The sequence below is a fragment of the Dendrobates tinctorius genome, unplaced genomic scaffold (assembly GCF_039654945.1).
Source record: "Dendrobates tinctorius isolate UK_male_01 unplaced genomic scaffold, ASM3965494v1 ptg000275l, whole genome shotgun sequence".
Lineage (NCBI taxonomy): Eukaryota > Metazoa > Chordata > Amphibia > Anura > Dendrobatidae > Dendrobates > Dendrobates tinctorius.
In genome coordinates this window covers 1,286,011-1,305,837 of record NW_027361942.1, presented here as the reverse complement: position 1 = coordinate 1,305,837, position 19,827 = coordinate 1,286,011, and the positions used below count along the sequence as shown (strand labels likewise).

At 52.5% G+C, this 19,827-nt stretch overlaps 1 protein-coding gene across 1 annotated transcript in view; it reads right to left on the bottom strand.

The window, feature by feature from the left end:
* The window catches only part of RRP8 (ribosomal RNA processing 8), a 36,900-nt gene extending 26,606 nt beyond the window's left edge, over positions 1-10,294 (bottom strand). Inside the window, exon 1 of the mRNA XM_073559820.1 lies at positions 9,978-10,294. The gene's annotated coding sequence lies outside the window, so the exon portion shown is untranslated. The remainder of the gene's footprint in view (positions 1-9,977) is intronic.
* Positions 10,295-19,827: the final 9,533 nt, after the last annotated feature.

The window sequence follows — 19,827 nt, the reverse complement described above, 5'->3', positions numbered from 1 at the left end:
GCCCCATCCTCCTCCCCTATCCTGTGACCTGTCCTCCTCCCCTATCCTGTGACCTGTCCTCCTGCCCCATCCTCCTCCCCTATCCTGTGACCTGTCACACTAAGAGAAACTACCACAATCGCTCACACTTAAAACCTATGCCACTGACCCCCACCCTCCCAATCCCTGTCTCTGGAGCACTTTGGAATGCTCGCTCCGTCTGCAACAAGCTCCACGTGATCCACGACCTCTTTACCTCCCGCAACCTTTCCTTCCTTTTGCCGACCAAAATAACTAGTGACTTACTCACAGCCAAAGCTGACAGACAGTTCTCCATCCTCCTCCTTCTCGACCTGTCCTCTGCCTTCGACACAGACGATCACTGCCTACTGCTACAGATTCTTTCTTCCCTTTGCATCAAAGACCTCGCCTTGTCCTGGATTACCTCTTACCTTTCCGATTATACATTCAGCGTATCCCACTCCCTCCTCATCCCGCCCTCTCTCTGTTGGAGTCCCTCAAGGCTTGGTCTTGGAGCCCCTACTTCCCCCCCCCACCCCCATCTATACCCTTGGCCTAGGACAACTCAAAGTCCCATGGCTTCCAGTACCACCTGTATGCGGGCGGCACTCAGATCTACCTCTCTGGCCCAGATGTCACCTCTGCTCTCCAGAATCCCAGAGTATCTATCAGCCATATCCTCCTTTTTCACCTCTTGTTTCCTAAAACTCAATGTAGACAAAACTGAACTCATTATCTTTCCTCCATCTCACGTATCTTCCCTACCCGATTTATCTATTTTGGTAAACGGCATCACGCGCTCTCCTGCACCTGAAATCCGCTGCCTCGGAGTAAGGGCCCCGTCACACATAGTGATCTCGCTAGCGAGATCGATGCTAAGCCACAAGATTTGTGATGCAACAGCGATCTCACCAGCGAGATCGCTGTGACAGCGATCAGCGACCGGCCCCCCTGCCGGTATCGCTGTAGGAAAGCCCTGGACATTTTTTTGGTCGCTGGTCTCCTGCTGGCCAGCACGCATCGCTGCGTGTGACAGGCAGGAGACCAGCGATCAGCTGGTAACTAACGTACACATCGGGTATCTAAGGGACACACGCCCCTTAGATACCCGATGTGTACCTTATTCACCAGCTCGCCAGGCGCTCGGCGTCGCTGTGCTGATCGCTGGTGAAGCTGTCTGTGTGTGACTCCAGCTTAACTCTCGACTCTGCCCTGTCCTTCAAACCACACGTCCAAACTCTTGCCACCTCCAACTCAAAAATCTTTCCAGAATCCGTCCCTTCCTCAGCCCTCAATCTTCTAAAACCCTTGTACATGCCCTCATCAACTCCCGCCTTGATTACTGCAACACCCTCCTCTGTGGCCTTCCTGCTAACTCTCAATTCTGCTGCCCGACTAATCCACCTCTCTCCTCGCTACTCCCCTGTCTCTCCCCTTTGCAAATCCCTCCACTGGCTCCCAATTCCCCAATGAATCCAGTTCAAACTACTAACACTGATCTACAAAGCCTTCCACAACCTTTCCCCTCCCTATATCTCTGAACTAATCTCCCGATACCTTCCCTCACGTAATCTTCGATCCTCCCAAGACCTCCTACTCTCCGCCACACTTCTTTGTTCCTCACACAACCACCTCCAAGATTTCTCCCGAATATCCCATATGCTCTGGAATTCCATGCCTCTACACGTCCGATTATCCACCACCCTCGGAGCCGTCAGACGGAACCTGAAAACCCATCTTTTCAGGAAAGCTTATAGCCCGCAATGACCATTCTGCCGCCTCATCACCACCAGAGCTGCTGCCTCATCACCACCAGAGCTGCTGCACCCCCGACCTTCTATCTCTTCCCCACTCTCCCGTAGAATGTAAGTTCGCAAGGACAGGGTCCCCTCCCCTCTGTACCAGTCTGTCATTGTAAATCTGTTTACTGTTACCGATATCTATAACTTTGTATGTAACCCCTTCTCATGTACAGCACCATGGAATTAATGGCGCTATATAAATATACACAGCCCCATACCCTGTATATAGTGTATATGGGGTATTACACCGCCCTGCACCCTGTATTTAGTATATATGGGGTATTACACCGCCGTGCACCCTGTATACAGTATATATGGGGGTATTACACCGCCCTGCACCCTGTATATAGTATATACGGGGGTATTACACCGCCCTGCACCCTGTATATAGTATATATGGGGGTATTACACCGCCCTGCACCCTGTATACAGTATATACGGGGGTATTACACCGCCCTGCACCCTGTATACAGTATATACGGGGGTATTACACTGCCCTGCACCCTGTATATAGTATATACGGGGGTATTACACCGCCCTGCACCCTGTATACAGTATATACGGGGGTATTACACCGCCCTGCACCCTGTATATAGTATATATGGGGGTATTACACCGCCCTGCACCCTGTATACAGTATATACGGGGGTATTACACCGCCCTGCACCCTGTATATAGTATATACGGGGGTATTACACTGCCCTGCACCCTGTATATAGTATATACGGGGGTATTACACCGCCCTGCACCCTGTATACAGTATATACGGGGGTATTACACCGCCCTGCACCCTGTATATAGTGTATATGGGGTATTACACCGCCCTGCACCTTGTATATAGTATATACGGGGGTATTACACCGCCCTGCACCCTGTATACAGTATATACGGGGGTATTACACCGCCCTGCACCCTGTATATAGTATATATGGGGGTATTACACCGCCCTCCACCCTGTATATAGTGTATATGGGGTATTACACCGCCCTGCACCCTGTATATAGTATATACGGGGGTATTACACCGCCCTGCACCCTGTATACAGTATATATGGGGGTATTACACCGCCATATATACGCCTTGCAGGGGTGGCATTTATGCACATGTAATCTAAGTACATGTATCAAAGTACTTCTGGCAGTTATAACATGGATGAATGTGACACGCATCTCTATTCTCTTCATACAGGTAACCAGCTTTTCCAATCTCTGCTCTGAATCCACTCCTGTGTCTCCATTCAATGTCAGCAAGCAGTTAATCCTGAATGCTATCTATGTGTTTTCAAGTCTGCAAGCATATATCTGGTATATAGTTTTTTCAACTTACTCTGCTTGTCCCCTTATGTTGTGAGGTCAAGAAACTTTTCAAAGTGCTTTATGATCCATGTAGTGCTGGACATGTGTTTATTTGACCACAACATTTTATTGGGTCCTTGTGTCTCAATTTAGTGTGATTGATTAACGAGAAGAGAGAGAGCCACAAAAAAAAAAAAAAAAAAAAAAAAAAACTTAGCCTCAACCTCCTATATATTCAGACCTAGCTAGGGGGAGCATTTATGCAGGGGTGGCATTTATGCACATGTAATCGAAGTACATGTATCAAAGTACTTCTGGCAGTTATAACATGGCAGGGAGACAGGGCAGGAGGCAGGTAAGACATTTATATACATCTACTACCTGTACATTTGGAGGACAACAAATATATACCATATGCATTTGTGTAATGTATATCCTTGCCGCTGCATTCACACACATCCACCGCCCTGGCATTAACTCACCACACTCCATCCATATCGGCCCCTCTCTTCTTTCCTCTCCTTTGTATAGCACTCATGCTCTTTTCACATTGTTAAATTGCACAGATCCAGCCAGTCCCACCATTCAACATCAGAGACGCTCTCACAAATCACTTAACCATCTGCTCACTCTTTCTATCCTCCTTCTCCTAGTCGCAGGAGACATTGCTCCCAACCCTGGTCCCCCATATTACAGAAAGTCAAACCCCCCCACTGCTACACTCAGTAACCCCTCTAATCTTATTAATATTCCCTGCATGCCATCTGTCTCTCTTAATTGTGCACTTTGGAATTCTCGCTCAGTGTGTAACAAACTCTCCTTCATTCATGACTTCTTCCTTTCTAATTCTCTTAACCTTCTGGCTCTTACTGAAACCTGGATCCAGCAGTCAGATACTACCGCTGCTGCTGCTCTTTCATACGGGGGGCTACACTTCTCTCATACCCCAAGATCAGACAATAGAGCTGGTGGAGGCGTTGGTCTGCTCCTATCACCAAAATGTACATTTCAGGTTATCCCTCAAGTACCCTCACTAGTCTTCCCTTCCTTTGAGATACATGCCGTCAGACTCTACACCCCCTTCTCCATGCGAGTGGCGGTGGTGTATCGTCCTCCCGGCCCCTCCCATCAGTTCCTGGATCATTTTGCCACTTGGCTTCCACATTTTCTCTCCTGTGACATCCCTACCCTCATCATGGGTGATTTCAACATCCCCATTGCTCTTCCCCTCTCACCATCTGCTACTCACCTTTTATCTCTAACCTCCTCGTTTGGCCTTTCGCAGCTTACTAATTCTCCAACGCATGAAGACGGAAACTCCCTCGACTTGGTCTTCTCTCGGCTTTGTGCAGTGGATGATTTCACAAACTCCCCTCTCCCGCTCTCTGACCACAATCTTCTTTCATTCTCTATCAAGAACTGCCAGGCTGCTCAGGTCACCCCCACTGTCCAGACTTATAGAAACACACAGGCCATTAACACCCAGAAACTTCTGAAGAACTTGCAGTCTTCATTGGCCCCATCTCCTCCCTCTCATGTCCTGATTCTGCATTGAAGCATTACAATGAAACACTTCAAAGTGCCCTGGATGAATTTGCACCCCCTATAAATAGAACACCACAACGCAGACGGCGACAACCCTGGCACACGGTGCAAACACGTTTCCTGCAGCGGTGCTCCAGGTGCGCCGAACGTCTGTGGAGAAAATCCAATCTACACGAAGATTTCATCCATTTTAAGTTTATGCTTAGAACATACAACACTGCCCTTCACCTCTCCAAACAAACCTATTTCAACACCCTCATCACCTCACTGGCCAATAACCCGAAACGTCTCTTTGACACTTTTCATTCCCTACTCAATCCAAGAGTACAGGCCCCAACCACGGAGCTCCGAGCTGACGATCTGGCCAATTACTTCAAAGAAAAAATTGACCAGATCCGACAGGAAATTATCTCCAAATCCCCTCATACCATGCACTGTCCTCCCTCCCCCACTGCATCTAACTCACTCTCTGATTTTGAACCAGTCACAGAAGAAGAAGCAGGCTCCTTGCATCTTCTCGCCCAACTACTTGCACCAGTGACCCATTTCCGTCACATCTCCTCCAGTCCCTTTCCCCTGCTGTCACCCCTCACCTAACTAAAATATTTAACCTCTCTCTCTCTTCTGGTATTTTTCCCTCCTCATTTAAGCATGCCATCATACATCCACTACTTAAAAAACCATCCCTCGACCAAAACTGTGCCGCTAACTATAGACCTGTCTCTAATCTTCCCTTCATCTCTAAACTCCTGGAACGCCTGGTCCACTCCCGTCTTATCCGCTATCTCTCAGAAAACTCTGTTCTCGACCCTCTCCAATCCGGTTTCCGCTCTTTACACTCCACTGAAACTGCCCTCACTAAAGTCTCTAATGATCTGCTAACAGCTAAATCAAATGGTCATTACTCCATGCTAATTCTCTTGGATCTCTCTGCAGCATTCGACACTGTGGATCATCAGCTCCTCCTCACTATGCTCCGTTCCATTGGCCTCAAGGACACCGTTCTCTCCTGGTTCTCCTCCTATCTCTCCGACCGCTCCTTTACTGTTTCTTTTGCCGGTTCCTCCTCCTCTCATCTTCCCCTTACTGTTGGGGTCCCCCAAGGATCGGTTCTAGGCCCCCTCCTCTCCTCCTTGTACACTGCCCCTATTGGTCAAACAATCGGTAGATTTGGTTTCCAGTACCATCTCTATGCTGATGACACCCAATTATACGCTTCTTCTCCTGACATCACGCCAGCCTTTCTAGAAAACACTGGCGATTGTCTAAACGCTGTGTCTAATATCATGTCCTCACTATATCTGAAACTGAACCTGTCAAAGACTGAACTCCTTGTGTTTCCTCCATCTACTAATGTACCTATACCCGACATTGCCATTTCCGTCTGTGGTTCCACTATTACTCCCCAGCAACAGGCCCGCTGTCTTGGGGTCATACTTGATTCCGAGCTTTCCTTTGCCCCCCACATCCGATCACTGGCTCGCTCTTGTCATCTGCACCTCAAAAACATTTCTAGAATTCGACCTTTTCTTACTTTTGACTCTGCAAAAACTCTTACTGTTTCTCTTATTCATTCTCGTCTGGACTATTGTAACTCTCTTCTAATCGGTCTCCCTCTTACCAAACTCTCCCCTCTCCAATCTGTCTTGAATGCTGCAGCCAGGATCATATTCCTCACCAATCGTTACACTGATGCCTCTACCTTGTGCCAGTCATTACACTGGCTACCCATCCACTCCAGAATTCAGTCTAAACTTATTACCCTCACCCACAAAGCCCTCCATGGCTCAGCACCACCCTACATCTCCTCCCTTGTTTCAGTATACCACCCTACCCGCGCCCTCCGTTCTGCTGATGACCTGAGGTTAGTATCCTCAATAGTCAGAACCTCCCACTCCCGTCTCCAAGACTTTACACGTGCCGCGCCAATTCTTTGGAATGCACTTCCCAGGTCAATACGATTAGTCCCCAATCCCCACAATTTTAAGCGTGCCCTGAAAACGCATTTATTCAGACTGGCCTATCGCCTCAACACATTAACCTAACCTATCCCTGTGTGGCACAGCCAAAAGTTTTACCATAACCAGGTTCCCTGCATCATGTTCCCACATGCTTTATGCCTCCATTAGCCCTCTGTGTCTGTACTGTTACACACTTAACATTATGGCTGGTCCATACAATCAGGGCAACTGTTACCACCCACCTTTCGTGTCTCCCTCTTTCCTCATAGACTGTAAGCTTGCGAGCAGGGCCCTCACTCCTCTTGGTATCTGTTATGATCTATGTGATTATTGTTATGCTGTAATGTCTATCGTCTGTACAAATCCCCTCTGAAATGTAAAGTGCTGCGGAATATGTCGGCGCTATAGAAATAAAATGTATTATTATTATGAAATAATAATAAGGGGGGTATTACACCGCCCTGCACCCTGTATATAGTATATATGGGGGTATTACACCGCCCTGCACCCTGTATATAGTATATATGGGGGTATTACACCGCCCTGCACCCTGTATATAGTATATACGGGGGTATTACACCGCCCTGCACCTTGTATATAGTATATACGGGGGTATTACACCGCCCTGCACCTTGTATATAGTATATACGGGGGTATTACACCGCCCTGCACCTTGTATATAGTATATACGGGGGTATTACACCGCCCTGCACCTTGTATATAGTATATACGGGGGTATTACACCGCCCTGCACCTTGTATATAGTATATACGGGGGTATTACACCGCCCTGCACCTTGTATATAGTATATACGGGGGTATTACACCGCCCTGCACCTTGTATATAGTATATACGGGGGTATTACACCGCCCTGCACCCTGTATATAGTATATATGGGGGTATTACACCGCCCTGCACCCTGTATATAGTATATACGGGGGTATTACACCGCCCTGCACCTTGTATATAGTATATACGGGGGTATTACACCGCCCTGCACCTTGTATATAGTATATATGGGGGTATTACACAGCCCTGCACCCTGTATATAGTATATACGGGGGTATTACACAGCCCTGCACCTTGTATATAGTATATATGGGGGTATTACACAGCCCTGCACCCTGTATATAGTATATACGGGGGTATTACACCGCCCTGCACCCTGTATATAGTATATACGGGGGTATTACACCGCCCTGCACCTTGTATATAGTATATACGGGGGTATTACACCGCCCTGCACCTTGTATATAGTATATACGGGGGTATTACACCGCCCTGCACCTTGTATATAGTATATATGGGGGTATTACACAGCCCTGCACCCTGTATATAGTATATACGGGGGTATTACACCGCCCTGCACCTTGTATATAGTATATATGGGGGTATTACACAGCCCTGCACCCTGTATATAGTATATACGGGGGTATTACACCGCCCTGCACCTTGTATATAGTATATATGGGGGTATTACACAGCCCTGCACCCTGTATATAGTATATACGGGGGTATTACACCGCCCTGCACCCTGTATATAGTATATACGGGGGTATTACACCGCCCTGCACCCTGTATATAGTATATATGGGGTATTACACAGGCCTGCACCCTGTATATAGTACATACGGGGGTATTACACCGCCCTGCACCATGTATATAGTACATACGGGGGTATTACACCGCCCTGCACCATGTATATAGTACATACGGGGGTATTACACCGCCCTGCACCTTGTATATAGTATATACGGGGGTATTACACCGCCCTGCACCCTGTATATAGTATATACGGGGGTATTACACAGCCCTGCACCCTGTATATAGTATATACGGGGGTATTACACCGCCCTGCACCCTGTATACAGTATATACGGGGGTATTACACCGCCCTGCACCCTGTATATAGTATATACGGGGGTATTACACCGCCCTGCACCCTGTATACAGCATATACGGGGGTATTACACCACCCTGCACCCTGTATATAGTATATACGGGGGTATTACACCGCCCTGCACCCTGTATACAGTATATACGGGGGTATTACACCGCCCTGCACCCTGTATACAGTATATACGGGGGTATTACACCGCCCTGCACCCTGTATATAGTATATACGGGGGTATTACACCGCCCTGCACCCTGTATATAGTATATACGGGGGTATTACACCACCCTGTACCCTGTATATAGTATATACGGGGGTATTACACCGCCCTGCACCTTGTATATAGTATATACGGGGGTATTACACCGCCCTGCACCTTGTATATAGTATATACGGGGGTATTACACCGCCCTGCACCCTGTATATAGTATATACGGGGGTATTACACCGCCCTGCACCCTGTATATAGTATATACGGGGGTATTACACCGCCCTGCACCCTGTATATAGTATATACGGGGGTATTACACCGCCCTGCACCCTGTATACAGTATATACGGGGGTATTACACCGCCCTGCACCCTGTATATAGTATATATGGGGTATTACACAGGCCTGCACCCTGTATATAGTATATATGGGGGTATTACACCGCCCTGCACCTTGTATATAGTATATATGGGGGTATTACACCGCCCTGCACCCTGTATATAGTATATACGGGGGTATTACACCGCCCTGCACCCTGTATATAGTATATACGGGGGTATTACACCGCCCTGCACCCTGTATATAGTATATACGGGGGTATTACACCGCCCTGCACCCTGTATACAGCATATACGGGGGTATTACACCGCCCTGCACCCTGTATACAGCATATACGGGGGTATTACACCGCCCTGCACCCTGTATATAGTATATACGGGGGTATTACACCGCCCTGCACCCTGTATATAGTATATACGGGGGTATTACACCGCCCTGCACCCTGTATACAGCATATACGGGGGTATTACACCGCCCTGCACCCTGTATACAGCATATATGGGGGTATTACACCGCCCTGCACCCTGTATACAGTATATATGGGGGTATTACACCGCCCTGCACCCTGTATATAGTATATACGGGGGTATTACACCGCCCTGCACCCTGTATACAGCATATACGGGGGTATTACACCGCCCTGCACCCTGTATACAGTATATACGGGGGTATTACACCGCCCTGCACCCTGTATACAGCATATACGGGGGTATTACACCGCCCTGCACCCTGTATACAGTATATACGGGGGTATTACACCGCCCTGCACCCTGTATACAGCATATACGGGGGTATTACACCGTCCTGCACCCTGTATATAGTATATACGGGGGTATTACACCGCCCTGCACCCTGTATATAGTATATACGGGGGTATTACACCGCCCTGCACCCTGTATACAGCATATACACGCGCTCTGCCATCACTCACCGTTCAGCGCTGCTTCCTGCTGCTCCTGCATGTGTGAGGATCATAGAGTGGGCGCTGGTCAGACAGAGTGGCTGTACAGTATAGTGATAGAGGTCCAGGTAAACAGAGCAGCCCTGTGCGGGTGGTGCTCCCCCTGCTGGTGGAGGGTCGCAGTGATTTATGGACAGTAATTACTAGATTCTGCAGGGCTGCGGGTCGGGTGACGTCACTCGGTCACGTGACCGCTCCTCGCCGAGCGCTGGAGGCTCCTCCCACACAGAAAGATCCCCATAATGGCCAAACATAGAGCAAATAACAATCACCGCGGGGCGGCGCCGGGAGCCAACCGTCCTCACAGCGCGCGGAGAGGGCGGGTGTGCGCCTGCGCCGGCTGCTCGCCGGCCTCCCCCCATGTGCAGCGGTCTCCTCCTGCCCATAGGGGGCGTCGCTGAGCGGCTGCGTCTCTCCTGATCCGGGCTCCGCAGTGTGATTGGCTGCGTCCCTCCTGAGTCGGGCTCCGCGGTGTGATTGGCCGCGTCTCTCCTGAGCCGGGCTCCGCGGTGTGATTGGCTGCGTCCCTCCTGAGCCGGGCTCCGCAGTGTGATTGGCCGCGTCCCTCCTGAGCCGGGCTCCGCAGTGTGATTGGCTGCGTCTCTCCTGAGCCGGGCTCCGCGGTGTGATTGGCTGCGTCTCTCCTGAGCCGGGCTCCGCGGTGTGATTGGCTGCGTCTCTCCTGAGCCGGGCTCCGCAGTGTGATTGGCTGCGTCTCTCCTGAGCCGGGCTCCGCGGTGTGATTGGCTGCGTCTCTCCTGAGTCGGGCTCCGCGGTGTGATTGGCTGCGTCTCTCCTGAGTCGGGCTCCGCGGTGTGATTGGCTGCGTCTCTCCTGATCCGGGCTCCGCAGTGTGATTGGCCGCGTCTCTCCTGAGCCGGGCTCCGCGGTGTGATTGGCTGCGTCTCTCCTGAGCCGGGCTCCGCGGTGTGATTGGCTGCGTCTCTCCTGAGCCGGGCTCCGCGGTGTGATTGGCTGCGTCTCTCCTGAGCCGGGCTCCGCAGTGTGATTGGCTGCGTCTCTCCTGAGCCGGGCTCCGCAGTGTGATTGGCTGCGTCTCTCCTGAGCCGGGCTCCGCAGTGTGATTGGCTGCGTCTCTCCTGAGCCGGGCTCCGCAGTGTGATTGGCTGCGTCTCTCCTGAGCCGGGCTCCGCAGTGTGATTGGCTGCGTCTCTCCTGAGTCGGGCTCCGCGGTGTGATTGGCTGCGTCTCTCCTGAGCCGGGCTCCGCGGTGTGATTGGCTGCGTCTCTCCTGAGTCGGGCTCCGCGGTGTGATTGGCTGCGTCTCTCCTGAGTCGGGCTCCGCGGTGTGATTGGCTGCGTCTCTCCTGAGCCGGGCTCCGCGGTGTGATTGGCTGCGTCTCTCCTGAGCCGGGCTCCGCGGTGTGATTGGCTGCGTCTCTCCTGAGCCGGGCTCCGCGGTGTGATTGGCTGCGTCTCTCCTGAGCCGGGCTCCGCGGTGTGATTGGCTGCGTCCCTCCTGAGCCGGGCTCCGCGGTGTGATTGGCTGCGTCTCTCCTGAGCCGGGCTCCGCGGTGTGATTGGCTGCGTCCCTCCTGAGTCGGGCTCCGCGGTGTGATTGGCCGCGTCTCTCCTGAGCCGGGCTCCGCGGTGTGATTGGCCGCGTCTCTCCTGAGCCGGGCTCCGCGGTGTGATTGGCTGCGTCCCTCCTGAGCCGGGCTCCGCGGTGTGATTGGCTGCGTCTCTCCTGAGCCGGGCTCCGCGGTGTGATTGGCTGCGTCTCTCCTGAGCCGGGCTCCGCGGTGTGATTGGCTGTGTCTCTCCTGAGCCGGGCTCCGCGGTGTGATTGGCTGCGTCTCTCCTGAGCCGGGCTCCGCAGTGTGATTGGCTGCGTCTCTCCTGAGCCGGGCTCCGCAGTGTGATTGGCTGCGTCTCTCCTGAGCCGGGCTCCGCAGTGTGATTGGCTGCGTCTCTCCTGAGCCGGGCTCCGCAGTGTGATTGGCTGCGTCCCTCCTGAGCCGGGCTCCGCAGTGTGATTGGCTGCGTCTCTCCTGAGCCGGGCTCCGCAGTGTGATTGGCTGCGTCTCTCCTGAGCCGGGCTCCGCGGTGTGATTGGCTGCGTCTCTCCTGAGCCGGGCTCCGCGGTGTGATTGGCTGCGTCTCTCCTGAGCCGGGCTCCGCGGTGTGATTGGCTGCGTCTCTCCTGAGCCGGGCTCCGCGGTGTGATTGGCTGCGTCTCTCCTGAGCCGGGCTCCGCGGTGTGATTGGCTGCGTCTCTCCTGAGCCGGGCTCCGCGGTGTGATTGGCCGCGTCTCTCCTGAGTCGGGCTCCGCGGTGTGATTGGCCGCGTCTCTCCTGAGCCGGGCTCCGCGGTGTGATTGGCCGCGTCTCTCCTGAGTCGGGCTCCGCGGTGTGATTGGCCGCGTCTCTCCTGAGCCGGGCTCCGCGGTGTGATTGGCCGCGTCTCTCCTGAGCCGGGCTCCGCGGTGTGATTGGCTGCGTCTCTCCTGAGTCGGGCTCCGCGGTGTGATTGGCCGCGTCTCTCCTGAGCCGGGCTCCGCGGTGTGATTGGCTGCGTCTCTCCTGAGCCGGGCTCCGCGGTGTGATTGGCTGCGTCTCTCCTGAGTCGGGCTCCGCGGTGTGATTGGCTGCGTCTCTCCTGAGTCGGGCTCCGCGGTGTGATTGGCTGCGTCTCTCCTGAGTCGGGCTCCGCGGTGTGATTGGCTGCGTCTCTCCTGAGCCGGGCTCCGCGGTGTGATTGGCCGCGTCCCTCCTGAGCCGGGCTCCGCGGTGTGATTGGCCGCGTCTCTCCTGAGCCGGGCTCCGCGGTGTGATTGGCCGCGTCTCTCCTGAGCCGGGCTCCGCGGTGTGATTGGCCGCGTCTCTCCTGAGCCGGGCTCCGCGGTGTGATTGGCTGCGTCTCTCCTGAGCCGGGCTCCGCGGTGTGATTGGCCGCGTCTCTCCTGAGCCGGGCTCCGCAGTGTGATTGGCTGCGTCCCTCCTGAGCCGGGCTCCGCAGTGTGATTGGCTGCGTCTCTCCTGAGCCGGGCTCCGCAGTGTGATTGGCCGCGTCCCTCCTGAGCCGGGCTCCGCAGTGTGATTGGCCGCGTCTCTCCTGAGCCGGGCTCCGCAGTGTGATTGGCCGCGTCCCTCCTGAGCCGGGCTCCGCAGTGTGATTGGCCGCGTCTCTCCTGAGCCGGGCTCCGCAGTGTGATTGGCTGCGTCTCTCCTGAGCCGGGCTCCGCAGTGTGATTGGCTGCGTCTCTCCTGAGCCGGGCTCCGCAGTGTGATTGGCTGCGTCTCTCCTGAGCCGGGCTCCGCAGTGTGATTGGCTGCGTCCCTCCTGAGCCGGGCTCCGCAGTGTGATTGGCTGCGTCTCTCCTGAGCCGGGCTCCGCAGTGTGATTGGCCGCGTCTCTCCTGAGCCGGGCTCCGCAGTGTGATTGGCCGCGTCTCTCCTGAGCCGGGCTCCGCAGTGTGATTGGCCGCGTCTCTCCTGAGCCGGGCTCCGCAGTGTGATTGGCCGCGTCTCTCCTGAGCCGGGCTCCGCAGTGTGATTGGCCGCGTCTCTCCTGAGCCGGGCTCCGCAGTGTGATTGGCCGCGTCTCTCCTGAGCCGGGCTCCGCAGTGTGATTGGCTGCGTCTCTCCTGAGCCGGGCTCCGCAGTGTGATTGGCTGCGTCTCTCCTGAGCCGGGCTCCGCAGTGTGATTGGCTGCGTCTCTCCTGAGCCGGGCTCCGCAGTGTGATTGGCTGCGTCTCTCCTGAGTCGGGCTCAGCCGGAGGGATGGGGACCGGGCGACACAACAGCGATCTCACCAGCGAGACCCCCGTGTGTGTGACAGCGGCCGGCCCCCCTGCCGGGATTGCAGTAGGAAAGCCCAGGACATTTCTTTGGTCGCTGGTCTCCTGCTGGCCAGCACGCATCGCTGCGTGTGACAGGCGGGAGACCAGCGAGCAGCTGGTAACTAACGTACACTTCGGGTATCCAAGGGACACACCCCCCTTAGCTACCAGCGAGTTACAGGTGCCGCCACCACCTCACGCTGGGGACCAGGAGCCCGCGGAGTGTGTGCCTGCCGCCGCCTCACGCTGGGGACCAGGAGCCCGCGGAGTGTGTGCCTGCCGCCGTCTCACGCTAGGGACCAGGAGCCCGCGGAGTGTGTGCCTGCCGCCGTCTCACGCTGGGGACCAGGAGCCCGCGGAGTGTGTGCCTGCCGCCGTCTCACGCTGGGGACCAGGAGCCCGCGGAGTGTGTACCTGCCGCCACCTCACGCTAGGGACCAGGAGCCTGCGGAGTGTGTGCCTGCCGCCACCTCACGCTGGGGACCAGGAGCCCGCGGAGTGTGTGCCTGCCGCCGTCTCACGCTAGGGACCAGGAGCCCGCGGAGTGTGTGCCTGCCGCCGTCTCACGCTGGGGACCAGGAGCCCGCGGAGTGTGTACCTGCCGCCACCTCACGCTAGGGACCAGGAGCCCGCGGAGTGTGTGCCTGCCGCCGTCTCACGCTAGGGACCAGGAGCCCGCGGAGTGTGTGCCTGCCGCCACCTCACGCTAGGGACCAGGAGCCCGCGGAGTGTGTGCCTGCCGCCACCTCACGCTAGGGACCAGGAGCCCGCGGAGTGTGTGCCTGCCGCCGTCTCACGCTAGGGACCAGGAGCCCGCGGAGTGTGTACCTGCCGCCACCTCACGCTGGGGACCAGGAGCCCGCGGAGTGTGTGCCTGCCGCCGTCTCACGCTGGGGACCAGGAGCCCGCGGAGTGTGTGCCTGCCGCCACCTCACGCTGGGGACCAGGAGCCCGCGGAGTGTGTGCCTGCCGCCACCTCACGCTAGGGACCAGGAGCCCGCGGAGTGTGTGCCTGCCGCCGTCTCACGCTAGGGACCAGGAGCCCGCGGAGTGTGTGCCTGCCGCCGTCTCACGCTAGGGACCAGGAGCCCGCGGAGTGTGTACCTGCCGCCACCTCACGCTGGGGACCAGGAGCCCGCGGAGTGTGTGCCTGCCGCCACCTCACGCTAGGGACCAGGAGCCCGCGGAGTGTGTGCCTGCCGCCGCCTCACGCTAGGGACCAGGAGCCCGCGGAGTGTGTGCCTGCCGCCACCTCACGCTGGGGACCAGGAGCCCGCCGAGTGTGTACCCGCTGCCGCTCGCTTTGGGACCAGGAGGCACCAGGACGCCGCCAGGAGAGGCCGGGGATGCAGGCGCGCCCTCTGCTGGTGGAGGACTGGAACAACAGGCACACTTGTCCGCTGCTCCCGGGCTTGCTCCTCACCTCGGCATCGGCGTGCTGATCACTGGTGAAGCTGTCTGTGTGATAGCTCACCAGCGATCACATAGCGACTCACCAGCGATCCTGACACGTTGATATCGTTGTCGGGATCGCTGGTAAGTTGCTATGTGTGAATCCAGCTTTACACAGAGAATGACCGTGATAGACCGCTCTGAACAAATGTGTTTTGAGGGAGCGCCTGAAACTATGGAAATTGTGGACAGTCCTAATTTCTCGGGGTAGAGCATTCCAGAGGATTGGCACAGCGCAGGAAAAGTCTTGGAGTCGGGAGTGGGAGGTACGGATTAGTGCAGAGGTTAGTCGAAAGTCATTTGCAGAGCGCAGCGGTCGGCTAGGCCGATAGACAGAAATGAGGGAGGAGATGTAGGGGGTGCTGCACTGTGGAGAGCTTTGTGGGTGACATAAGTGTCACCACAGATCCCCCATAACAGTGTCACCACAGATCCCCCATAACAGTGTCACCACAGATCCCCCACAACAGTGTCACCACAGATCCCCATAACAGTGTCACTATTGATGAGCAAACATGCTCGCCACTACCCATTAGTCGCTGTACTCGGCGAGCACCGAGCATTTCCAGGATTACTCAGCAGGAACTCGGTCTCCACCCTGCATTTTTGGCGGTCTTTAGGGACCCAATCACACTGCAGGGATTGTCTGCCAGGCACTGTAATGCTGTGCCCATCCTTGTTGTGGTCGTGCAGTGATTGGCTGGCAGCACAGCATCATCAGGGGTATAAGAGACCCGATGCCACCCTGCTCGGCACATTCAGCTCCGGATTGAGAGAGTGTAGGGAGAGAGGCTGCCAAGATAGGGTCAGATTTGGGGATTTCTTAGTCAGTGTGGGGTCTACCATCCTAAAGTACTCAAATCCATCTAAACCAACAGTCCTTCTAAGGACTAATTCCGGAGTATATAGGTTTCCGGTGTTTGGCAGGCAGGGTAGCGTACGTCGCTGTATATACATCAGTGCAAGGCCTGCAGGCCCTGTGTGTGTGTATATACATATCAGTGCATACATCAAGAGGGTCCACTCCCTTCCTGCCTGCTGCTCCCTATAGCGTATATTGACCGTATATACCTAGCCCCAGGTCTAATTAGCTAGGAAATTTTTTTTCCCAGGTTAATAGAGATTATTTTATTCCAAAGCTTCCGGGGCCTTGTTTTTATTTCTCCATTTGCTTTTTGACACTGCACAATGCAGCCAGATCCTTTTCTTAGCACAGCGGGAAAATCCAGCAATTTTAAAGGGGTCCCAAAAATCACTTTTGAGTGGGCAGAGAAATCTGTCATTTTTATGTGGTACGCTGGAGTAGAATTTTTTTGAGTATCTTATACAATTTCTTGACACCATTTTGCTGAACCCAAAAGGAAAATACAGACAGGCCACACATTTTACAGTGTGGTGTGTCTGTGACACGCCTCATACATCCGTGTGCTAAAAGTCTTAGTTACTCACCGGTTAACGGTATTTTTCGGAGTCCATGACAGCACCACCTGAGAGAGGGGATCCGCCCTTCAGGAACAGGAAACCTACAGATACAAAAGGGCGGCACCTCTCCCACGCATCAGTTGGATTACAGAGCACAAGAGGACCTCCAAGGTTAATCTAACATCCAGGGTGTGTAGTTTCTCTTCCTTCTCATTAGTTGGATTAGGGAGGAAGGATGGAAGGACTATTTCCTGTGTCCTGTGAAAGCTAGAAACTACCTTAGGTAAGTACGCCGGATCAGGTCTGAGTATTACCCTATCGTCCTTGAACTGTATATAAGGAGGACGCCTAGAAAATGCCTGGATGTCGCTTACTCTACGAGCTGAGGTTAGAGCTACCAGGAAGGCTACTTTGAGGGACAGGTTTTTTATGGAAGCTGATGAGATGGGTTCGAATGGAGCTTCTGTCATAGCATTGAGGACTAGGTTCAAGTCCCACGGCAAGAACCTATCCTTCACTATTGGCCTGGATCTACCTGCTGCCTTAATGAATCTAATGACCCAGTAATTACCCGCGATGTTGCAGCTAAAGAGGGTCCCCAAGGCTGATACCTGTACTTTAAGGGTACTGGTGGAAAGCCCCATGTCCAGACCTTTCTCTAGAAACTCTAAGATCTGGTTTATAGGTGCTGAACCCCCAGCGACTATTCCGGAGTTCTGAAGTAATCTCTTCCAAATTCTGACATAAATTTTAGTAGTGATGATTTTTCTGCTTTTAAGTAGGGTGTTAATCAGGTCTGGGGAGAAACCTTTATCTTTTAGCAGTGTCCGTTCAAACTCCACGCCGTCAGATGTAGGCCAGCCACCTGAGGATGGAAGACTGGGCCCTGGGATAGGAGATCCGGGATGTCCGTAAGAACCCAAGGATCGGACACCGACATGGTCCTGAGGAATGAGAACCATGCCCTCCTGGGCCAAAATGGAGCGATAACTATAACCCTTGCACTGTCCCTCCTGATTTTTCTCATCACCAGGGGTAGTAGCGATAGGGGAGGGAAGGCGTATGCTAGCCTGAAGTCCCACTTTATCAGAAAGGCATCTACCGCCAGGGGATTCTCTCTGGGATTTAGGGAGCAGAATTGACTTAATTTTCTGTTTTCCATGGTGGCGAAGAGATCTACCTCTGGATGTCCCCACTTTTGTACAATCAGGTCGAAGATGAAGTTTTTTAGGGACCATTCTCCTTGCTTTAGCAGATTGCGGCTTAAGAAATCTGCCGTGATGTTTTCTTTCCCTTTTATATGTAGAGCTGTTAAAGATAGAAAATGCTGCTCTGCTATAATAATAATAATAATAAATTTTATTTCGATAGCGCCGACATATTCCGCAGCACTTTACATTTCAGAGGGGATTTGTACAGACAATAGACATTACAGCATAACAATAATCACATAGATCATAACAGACACCAAGAGGAGTGAGGGCCCTGCTCGCAAGCTTACAGTCTATGAGGAAAGAGGGAGACACAAAAGGACACCATTGTAGGCATTTACTACAGGCCGCCTGTGCAAGCTGAAGATATGGATGAACTCTTTATGCATCAAATGGCCAAGTTCTCCAAAAAATATGATATAGTTGTCATGGGAGATTTCAACTATCCAGACATTTGTTGGGAATCTCTCTCAGGCAAAACTAACAGGTCAAGGAAATTCTTATCCTCTCTTGCTGACAACTTTATCTTCCAAAAGGTAGGGGAGAAAACAAGGGGAACTGCTACTTTGGATCTAATCCTTATAAACAGGGAGGAAATGGTTGAGGAGGTAAAAGTGGCTGGAACTCTAGGAGGTAGCGACCATGCTATTTTAGAATTTTGGATAACTAGAGGCGGAAGACCTGTGAAGACTCAGACGTCAAGGTTAGATTTCAGAAAGGCAGATTTTAAGGGATTCAGAAAGATAATTGGAGGGATCCAATGGCTGGATATCCTTAAAGACAAAAATGTCCAGGAAGGATGGGAAATCTTGAAAAATGAAATTCTCAAAGCACAGTTGTTAACAATTCCGAAAAGAGGGAAGAATAGGAAGCATTTAAGGAAACCAGGATGGGTGAACACAGAACTTAAGCACATGCTAAAAAGGAAGAAAAAAATGTTTATAAAATGGAAAGAGGGAGGCATATCTAAAGAAGAATATAATGCTGTCTGCAGAATCTGCAGGGCACAAATCAGATTATCTAAAGCTGAAAATGAATTGAGGCTTGCAAGAGATGTCAAAAGCAATAATAAAGGATTTTGGGGATATGTCAAAAGTAAAAGAAAAGTCAAAGATGCTATAGGATTTTTACAGGATGAAAATGATGAAATGGTAAGACAGGATGTTGAGAAGGCTGAACTTTTAAATTCCTATTTTGCATCTGTTTTCTCTCAGAAAGGAAATGTAACACCAACTGTTATTCACTGTCCTATTAAGGGAATAGAAGAATCCAGGATATCTATAAACAGAAAGATAGTGAGGAAACACTTAGCTAATCTAAATGAATTCAAGTCTCCAGGTCCAGATGAATTACACCCCAGAGTACTGAAGGAGATAGCAGAAGAAATTTCTGAACCACTCTCCATAATCTTTGAAAATTCTTGGAGAATAGGAGAAGTGCCAGAAGACTGGAGAAGAGCAAATGTTGTTCCTATCTTCAAAAAGGGGAAGAAGGTGGACCCAGGCAACTATAGGCCGGTGAGTCTGACTTCTATACCAGGAAAGATCTTTGAACAAATTATTAAACAACATGTAAGTCAATACCTGGATAAGAATGAAGTGATTAAACAGAGTCAGCATGGGTTTGTAACTAATAAGTCATGTCAGACTAACTTAATTTCCTTCTATGACGGTATCACTGATTGGGTGGATCAAGGAAATGCTGTAGATATAGTATATCTTGACTTCAGCAAAGCATTTGACAAAGTCTCTCATACAATCCTTATTGAAAAAATGACTAAGTATGGAATGGACAAGGCAACTGTTAGGTGGATTCATAGCTGGCTTAGTGATCGGACCCAAAGAGTGGTCGTAAATGGCTGCACATCCAGTTGGAAGAATGTCTCAAGTGGGGTACCACAGGGCTCTGTCCTGGGCCCTGTATTGTTCAAC